This window comes from Trachurus japonicus, chromosome 20, assembly GCF_045865225.1.
Source record: "Trachurus japonicus isolate A0001 chromosome 20, Traja_1.0".
In the NCBI taxonomy this organism is placed as follows: Eukaryota; Metazoa; Chordata; class Actinopteri; order Carangiformes; family Carangidae; genus Trachurus; species Trachurus japonicus.
In genome coordinates, this window is record NC_140926.1 from 3,427,581 (window position 1) to 3,437,244 (window position 9,664).

Below are 9,664 nucleotides of genomic sequence, written 5' to 3' on the forward strand. Positions count from 1 at the left end.
GACATTTAATTGGGCGACTGTCCTTGTCCCGGTAAACAACGAGCACGCACCTGTGGGATTCGTCTATTGGCTGAAGTCTGTCCGACTCTACGATAGGTGGTGACAATCTGCTGCCTTGAAGTTTGTTAGCATTGGACCTTTTTTCTGGTTGACCTGTTACATCTTTTTTTGAATTATTTATGTGTTTATTTATTTTTCACGAACATATTTAAAATATTATGAACAATTATTATGATTGGGATGCGCGAAGGGGAGGTATGAAACCCAAAATGGGCTTATACAGTACGAAAACCTCACCCATGAAGAACATAATCAAAAACCAAATTTGTTTCAAATAAAGACAACAAAATAAGGAATAATTAAATGATAACAATCAACTGAGTGATTAAACAATGAATATAGGAAAGAAAGGGAAAATACATGTATGACTGAATAATGCAAGACAATAACGATACATGCAATAATGAAAAAAAACATGACAATAAATAAAGAACATAACTATACTAGATGTCTTATTATGTTTGATGGTACATGGTTTGACTAACAAGGTACTTTTTGAGAGCCTTTTTAAATGATGTTGAATAAATTAAATTAAATTCAGATAGTCAGGTGGCTGATTCCAGTGACGTGGACGTTGAAAACAAATTGCAAATTTGCCCAAGAGCAGTTCTAAAGAAGGCAGTGTGGAGATCGGAAGAGTTTTGTGTCTGGTAGCTACATGGACAAATATATGACAGAAACTAGGAGGTAAAAAAAATAGTTATATGATCACAGAAACAAAAACAACCAAGTGCCTAACTGGTAGCATGTGGAGCAGTGAAACCATGGACGACTTCACAGTGCTGGACAGTTTGTGTGTGACCCAGCGTCATGTGAAGACAACAGGAACTGGAGCTGTGTCTGCCAACTTCACTGCAAAAACTCAAAATCTTTCCAAGAATATTTGTCTTATTTCTTGTCAAAATGTCTCATTTCTAGTCAAAACGAATCTCTTTTCACTTAAAATAAGACTCATCACCTAAAAATGAACTTGTTTTTAGATCATTTTCACTTGTTTCAAACACATTTTCACTTGAAATAAGTAGAAAAATCTGCCAGAGCAGGTTTTTTGTGCTTGTAATAAGAAAGAAAAACTTGCCCCACTATCAGATTTTTCTACTTATTTCAAGTGAAAATATGATTGAAAAAAGTAAAAAGTGTCTAAAAACAAGCTACTTTTTAATGCGATGAGTCTTATTTTAGGTATAATGAGATTTGTTTTGACCAGAAATAAGACAAATTTTCTTGGTAAGATATTGAGTTTTTGCAGTTGACTTTAAAAATCATCAAACATTTAACCTTCCAGGTGTGTGAATGTGTCTGAGCTTCTTTCAAACACTTTCATTCTTCATTCTTCTACAGTTTCTCTTTGTTGTGAGCAGCCGACTGCCGCCCCAGGGAACCGGGCCAGACCAGACTGTTGTGTGATTCAGAAAGAGCAACAAAAGCCAAAGAGCCGATTGAGACGAGTCACAGGTCGAGGTGGTGTTGAGCTCATTCATAGTTAAACAACGCAGTCCTCTGAACTATAACTCCGTCATTTCAATCTGAGTCACAGAGATAAAAGAAACACCATCAGTTTCCTCCACTGTGCTTTGGAGAGAGTGCAGAGCTCAGAGCATCCGTTTATCAACCACAAAGATGGTGGACAGCCTGGTTCTTGTTGCTCACCAGCTGGAGGTGTTTGATTTCAGAGACTGCCTGGAGCAACAAGTCCTCCGACCCTCAACAGCCCCCCCCCCCCCAGCCTGGTGCTGTTGGAGGTTTTAAGAGTTTTTACTCTGCACGATCACTGAGAGCTGCTCGTTGTGGAAACTGTTGGGTTGTCTTTCTGTAGCATCGTCAGGTCTTGTTTCAGTTGCTGTACAAATTAAAAGTTGTTGTTATAAAACCAGTAGCTGGGTTTAATGGAGCCAAATATTCCAATTAGAATCAGTTTAGGTGTCCAAACCAAAAGAAAATGCTCCATATAAACAACCTTGGTAACGCTTCCTTTTACAGTACGGTAATTACCAGTATTTACTAGGTAATATCCAGGTAATTAAATGCAATTACATTGTAATTACCTTGTAATTACCTAGTAAGTACTTGGTAATTACAATGTAATTGCATTTAATTACCTGGTTATTACCTAGTAAATACATCTTATTACCTGGTAATTGCCTGGTAATTACCGTACTGTAAAAGGAAGCGTTACCACAACCTTTTCCCAAACAGATTGAAAGTAAAATAACATCCTGAAGTTACGTTCTTTCTGCTCCGTGTTGATTTAAATACATAGTGACGTTTTTTCACTTGCAAATGTTTGAATGAAAGTGTAAAAACAACGACAACTACTGAGCTAATTAGACCATAGATCTGATCCGTGATCAGTCGCAGGATGTTTTGATTTCTAGAGTTCTCAACAGGCCTGAAAATTAAAATCCAACCAGACTGGACCCAGCTCGATGAAGCTCACAGCTTTAATTCTGGGCCTGAACCCGCCCAAAAAGAAAAAAGAGGAAAAATGACCCGATTTACTGTATTTATAATAATAATAATAATAATAATAATAAATTTTATTTAGAAAGCGCCTTTCACGCCACTCAAGGACACTTTACAGCAGTTAAAATCATCAAAAACACAGAATAAATCATCAATAAATAATACCAAAACAAAACACACAGCACGGAATAAACAACATTAAAAAGCACAGAATAAACAACAATAAACACATCAGTAAGAATGAATAATGAAAAGAACAAATAAATAAAACTGTGCAGAATAAAAGGGAAGTGTTAGGGTGAGGGGTGGTGGGGTGGATAGGCAATTTGAAACAGGTGGGTTTTGATTTTTGTTTTGAAAAGAGGGAGAGAGTCAATGTTAAGGATGTGAGATGGTAAAGAATTCCAGAGTTTGCATATAATTTAGGCCCAAACCCATCCAAACCACGCATTGGGTCAAACGTCAGCATGCCGTACGGATGTAAATCGTCTGTTCTGAATAACACCCGATCGGATTAGATCAATGGTTCTCAAAGTGGGTTCTGGGGACCCCAAAGGGTCCATGAGAGGGTTCAAGGGGGTTCCCAACTTTTTCCTCAAAATTTTACCCCTTTTTTTCCAGAAATATTAAATTTATTTCTATAGAATTCTTGAAATGTTTCCCAAAATTCATGACACTGGCCGTAATTTGAACGTACGTTGACTAAAAAAAGTAACGTCATTCATGTCTCAGAAGAAATATTTCTGTATTTTTTGTCCAATGGGGGGTCCGTGGTCTAATTGCGTCAGTTTAGGGGTCCTTGATGTAAAACAGATCATAATTAGATCATAACACATGTAAACAGTTAAAACCTGAAAGACCCATTCGGCACAAATTCCGAAAGAGGAAAAAGTGTCCATGTAACCCAGCTAGTCGTTCCAGTTGCCATAGAAGTGGATCTTCTTCCAACTCAGCCTCCACCTGATTGTCTCTCTCTGTTTTAACTCATCACCTGCTTCATCCATCCCGTCATTACCACTTTGACCACTAGATGTCGCCTGGCAACAAAGACGTAACTCTGGGTCATAAATAAGCAGCTGTTGACGACCTGCGAGCTCGTCTTTCTTTTCTCTACAGGACAGTTTCTCCCTGAGAGGAATTAATTTCACTTTTATCCATCTGTTGTTTTTCTGCTGATCAGTCAGACGTTCGTTCGGGCTGAAATGACGGTTTCTGAAAAATACATGAAAGGAGTTCGTCTGTGTCTGTGGCCCTCAGAGGAAACGTGAGCGTCTGTCAGACCGGCGGCTTGATGCAACTCTTTTTTTATTTGGAAGGCGGGGGAAAAAGAGAAGAACAAAAAAAACGAATGTAAATGTTATACTGAGAATCCATACAGGTATAAAAGTATAAACGAAGCATAGCGCCTTCAAAGCAGCTCTTTGTGCTCGTCCCTAGATCCAGACTGCAGGAACATAATCCAGTCTTTGCTCTGCAGCCGAGCGAGGCCGCACACACTCACACAAGATCACAGCTATACATCAAACTGCTGTAGTCAAACGTTGGACAAACTAAACTCACTTTGTCTCCGTCTCTAAGACAGTTCAAGTTCCTCCTGAGTCACTTCACTGTACATCCAGATCTCTGTGGTGCAGGAGGAGAAGTCAGACTTTTTATTTTCTATTTTACCTTTGTCTGTTTTAGTTTTTTTTTTTGCTTTCTCATAATCAGCAGCAGCAGAATCAGAGAGGCAGCTGGCACTGATTCCTTTTGCAATCTCTTAATGCATTTTCATTGTCAGCACTTGTTAATTCTCATCCTCATCATGTAATTTCTGTGATTCACTTCGTCTGCCAGCAGCAGATTTTTTTTTCCCATCTCTATTTGTTTTTCTTTTCCACACTAATAAAATCAAGCAAGTCCTTGTCTCTGATTGGCCAATACTGAATATAAATAAATAAATAAGTAAAAGGATGTTGTTTAATGATTTTGGTAAAGAAATTATGGATATTTGCACTGAAGGCAAAACAAAGCATCACACTGAGTTAAAGTCTAAATGCATTTTTTAGAAATACATGACAGTTTGTTTTATCTATTCATAGTTTTTTTCTTTTCAAAATGTTTCTTTGGTATTTGGAGGGTATAAAGATTTATTAAAGCTCCATCCAGACTTCACCACCACACGTCTCCAGGAGCCCATGACGGACGTGGCCGGGCCGCGTCGTCTTCGCTCTGTTCTGACAAGGGGAGTCGACCCAGACGTCCGACTGTGGCCTCCTCAGAAAGAAGAAGAGTGAAGTTTCACACTGGGATCAAGACGAGAACAGATCTAAAGTCAGTTTTGTGACTGTGACAGAAAGTAAAAAAAAGAAGAAAGAAAATCTCTGTAATGTGTTTTAAAGTTGAGACAAGTCTTCAGGAGTGTGTATTTGTGTGTTTTTTCACTTTGTGTCCTCCAAATGGCACCGGCTATTAATTAGAGCTTCACACTGCAGTTTCAAAGATGAGGGATCAATCCCATTATCATTTAAATCTGAGCCCTCGCAGCCTTTGTTGTAGGGAGACGGACACAGCATGAAAAGTGGGATTTTCGTCCCCGTAAACGCCCGCAGATTTCCCTAATTACCGGCAATTAACGACAATTTATGGACTGCAAACGTCGCGTTCGTCCGTGCCACATACTGACGGAAACGAACCACTGGTGGAGGGGCTAATTAGCATATGAATCGCGGCGAAACAGCGCCGGGTCAGAAGGTGTTAATGGCTCTAATCAGCATATGAACAGCAGCAGCCAGGCGGGGCTTGAATGGCCTCACTCAGTATTGGTTGAAACCACTACTCTTAAACCAGAAAAATGACTCGGGATTGGTTGATATACTTTTAAACTAGGAAAATGACTCGTGATTGGTTGATATACTTTTAAACTAGGAAAATGACTCGGGATTGGTTGATATACTTTTAAACTAGGAAAATGACTCGTGATTGGTTGATATACTTTTAAACTAGGAAAATGACTCGTGATTGGTTGATATGTATACTTTTAAACTAGGAAAATGACTTGTGATTGGTTCATATGTATACTTTTAAACTAGAAAAATGACTCGCGATTGGTTGATATACTTTTAAACTAGGAAAATGACTCGGGATTGGTTGATATACTTTTAAACTAGGAAAATGACTCGTGATTGGTTGATATGTATACTTTTAAACTAGGAAAATGACTTGTGATTGGTTCATATGTATACTTTTAAACTAGGAAAATGACTTGTGATTGGTTCATATGTATACTTTTAAACTAGAAAAATGACTCGCGATTGGTTGACATATAGGCTACTTTTAAATTAGGAAAATGACTCCTAATTGGTTGAAATATTGTTATCCTATGGACATGAATTTATTGAGCAAAGAAAAATTGCCAGCAACATGTTTATTCACAGAAAGAGCTTTATCATAAATAATAATAAAAAATGTATGTATACATAGCACAAAACACAACACACAGCATTCTCCTCCATGATCATACGGCACAGCTCTGTTTGCTGCGTCTGGGATGTAGGTAACAGATGACACTCTTTTTTAATTGTGTCCATGTTGTAAACATCTGTGGTGTGTTGCCCTGTATTTAGGATTTGCCTCTGAATGTGAGGCTGCAGAGCTCCAGAGACCTTTTCACAGCTTCCGCCTGCGCTGCAAGTATAACACAGATACACTTAGGCACAGCATTAACATGCATCCCCTTACATTGAACAGTAAGCAGAAAGTACTAAACGTTACTTACACACAATAGTGTCTTTATCGGCATCAGGCACAGTGGTCACGAGGTCAGTCTGTGAAAACAAAATGTACGGTTAAGATGAGTATCTGTTTACGTTTTTCCTTATGCAGCAGAATGAACACATAGCCTATTCTTTAAATCTTACCCTTGCTCTGGTTTGTAGCTCCTCCAAGTTGCCTCAGAGTTGTGAAGACGGCGTACTGCATCCTGTAAATACACAGAAACACAGTTTGATAAAGCAACACACTGGTTCAGGCTACTTTTAGCTTGGGCTACGGAAAGAAAGCTTTACTTTGAGGCTACTTAGCTTAGCAAGCAGGCACCGAACATATTCTTACCGCAATTTGGGGATTGCATCCGTCTTTTCCTCTTAGAGTTGGGCTCCTCTGGCCTGTTTTTCATCTCCAAGGCATGAAGGCAGTCAGTCCGAGTCTGTGTCGGCGGTAGTTATCTGACGAGACAGCCCACTAACAGCGTTCAAAAGCACTCTCCTCTCGTCGGTCTGCCGACTTGCTGTGGAAAGGTGTTCGCGTCCACGCAGAGGAGTTGAGGGGGAGGCGAAGTATGTCTATGGTTAAGACGCTGTCCAGCCATTGTAGTCAACGAATCAGCAAAGTTAGAAAAAGTTGTGAAGAAGTCTGTTTACTCCTTGTAGCCTCGCATCACCAGGCTCTTCAGACAAGCGAAGAACTCCTTGCAAGTACTTCCGTGTTAGTCCCGCCCATGACCTCACGTGATTGGATGAGTCTCGTCGGGTCCTCCAATCACAGGGGAGTTCATTGTTATATGGAAGAACTCGCGAGATGTGGTTTGCCCATCTCTCAACACTCATTCCAAAATATATGTTCAAAGTTGTATTCATTTAGACAAACCTGGGAAAAGTCCCATTTAAATTGTCTAGTTAAAATGTGGTTGCTTTTCACTGTTGTGGTTGTTGTATTAATCTTTTTTACATAACATTGTAGTAGATAACACATTTTACATAATTTTTAAAAACCTATTTAGATGATGATTAAAGTCAATTTGTTTGTTTTTTCTCTGAATATATTTCTTTTAAAATAGTTGGGTTTTTTTTGTTTGTTTGTTTTTGTTTTTTTTACATATGGCCCTAATACACCAGCGTACTTCTCAGTATTGACAAAATGTGTTCAAATGCATAAAAACTTTTTGTGGATGTTTTAAATTGACAGTGGGTTTTATAAGGATTAAAATGAAGTTAATACCTTTTAGAAAAATCTTACCTGGAATAACACTCCTCCTGCTACCAAGCTACACTGATTTGCATTTGTATAGCTCACAGCATGATCATTTACATGTTAAAGCCTTCCCTTGAATTAGGGAGAGGGGGGTGATGGGGGGGAAACTGCCCAGCACAATTTCTGACAATTCACGACAATTCCCGACAGTTGTGGGTGTTTCCTGCAAATTGTCGTATGCATTCGCAAACCTGAACTTCCACGACAATCTACAGTGCCGCTAACTGTCGAAAATCCCACTTTTCATGCAGTGGGAGCTCCGCGTGCTCCTGTGGTTCCAGCGGACAATGAAAAGCTCATTTACTTCTTTTGCACTGTGTAGCTTCCCCCTTGCAGAAAATGAATATGTCATTAGCCTGGTTAACCCCAGAAGTAAATTGTTTTAAATCCAGCCGGCACTATATGCATTATGTAAAGCAGTCCTGGATCTGAGCTGGACCATTACTTTAAAGCATGAAGTCTACTCCGCAATTAATTTGAAATGATTGTTCATAGAGAACAAAAAGAAAACCTAATTTATTTTTGATTTACACGTCATATCGATTTCATGCTCGCATGACTAACCTGGCTCGATAAAAAAACTCAGTTCTTCAAAATTAATTATCCTCTCAGGGATTTGAAATGTTCTACATTGTTCTTTTCATGTCTATGGGAAAATCCCAAATATGCCTTTAAAAGCTCTTTTGAGAGCAAATCAAATGGAATGAATGTGAGCAGATCCCTCAGATATCCAGAGAGCAGCGAGGGAACCAGGCAAAGTTTGGGAAGATTGAACGTACGGCTAATGAAAATTTTATTCGTCTATTTGCAGGGTGGGAGAAATTATTAAAGAGAGGGCTACACAACATTTACTTTTAGCTTCCAGCGCTCACACTCATTTTCATTCATGCACATGCAGGTTCATGCAACTCTGCAAAATCTCTCCCACACTTGAAATTGATGTTCATGCAGCGTCGGTGTAGAGTTTAAATATTGATCAAGGCTGTAATGTTGCTTGTATTTGTATCATGATGTTCATTACATCATGTTTGGTTTAGTTCATGTTGTGATCTGAGTGAATAGAGTCCAAGGCTCTTTATTTTATTATGTTATTTGATACGACTTAAATAGTTTGCATCAGTGTCAATAATTACACACAAGTGCTTTCATGTGCATCTGAGTATCATCAAGGACTGATGTGTGGTTGAATGCTTGTGGATTGGTTCTTTAAAAACACAAAAAGCAATTTCAATCAAGCTTTTCTTAAGTAAATAGATGTTTATGCACTGACGAGGTGCTTCAAGGTAAAAACACAGTGCGACACACACCTTTAATAACTGACATGTAAACATACGGCTGAGTCGTTTCAATAGAGTTCATCACCTCAGTTAATTCCTATGAAAACACAGTTTTTCTCTCATTAACCCAAGTTTTCTAATGTGTAAACACACACACACACACACACACACACACACACACAGTACATAGTGTATAGGCTGCATGTATAAGGTTAATGAAGATGATGAATGATCAGTATTACCTCATTAGACAGCAGCAGCGACATGCTACATGTTCACTCAAGTGCCACCTGTGAGTGTGTGTGTGAGTGTGTGTGTGTGTGTGTGTGTGTGTGTTCATTGTGACACGTGAACCACACAGGTCGTCGTGCTGCTCGTTAGACGACGAACGGTCGGCAGAAGAGCAGATGTGACGATGAAGAGGAGGAGGTGGAGGAGGAAGAGGAGCAGCAGCAACACACTGGTTCATCTTCAACCTGAACTGAAGCAGCAGATGTTGTGTTCACTGTCGCTGGTTAACGTGAGAACAACTGTGAACTGTCAATCATTTAACTCTATATTAAAAGAATAATGATGGTTTATTCATTGTTAAAACCATTTAACTAGTCGATACATCATCATAATAAAAGGTGAGAGTGCTAACCACCACCACACCACTATGTCACCAATAATAATCCTGAAATATCACCTTTTCACCAAAAAATTCAAACTTGTTTTTTTTTTTCCCCCCAAAAAAATGTATTTCAGAAGCTCAATTTTTTATGGAATGACTCAATTCAATATTTTATAGATATAGATGTAAAGGGACACAGGTTGTCTTTCATTTAAGCCATAAACCATAGTTGTGATTAGTA

The 9,664-nt window shown here is 38.9% G+C and overlaps 1 long non-coding RNA gene across 1 annotated transcript; it reads right to left on the reverse strand.

The window, feature by feature from the left end:
* Nucleotides 1–6,087: 6,087 nt before the first annotated feature.
* Nucleotides 6,088–6,996, reverse strand: LOC146966188 (uncharacterized). The gene is made up of 4 exons (XR_015034518.1): nt 6,616–6,996; nt 6,423–6,484; nt 6,281–6,329; nt 6,088–6,184 (listed from the first exon to the last, which is right to left on the reverse strand). It is a non-coding gene; the product is annotated as an uncharacterized LOC146966188 (long non-coding RNA).
* Nucleotides 6,997–9,664: the final 2,668 nt, after the last annotated feature.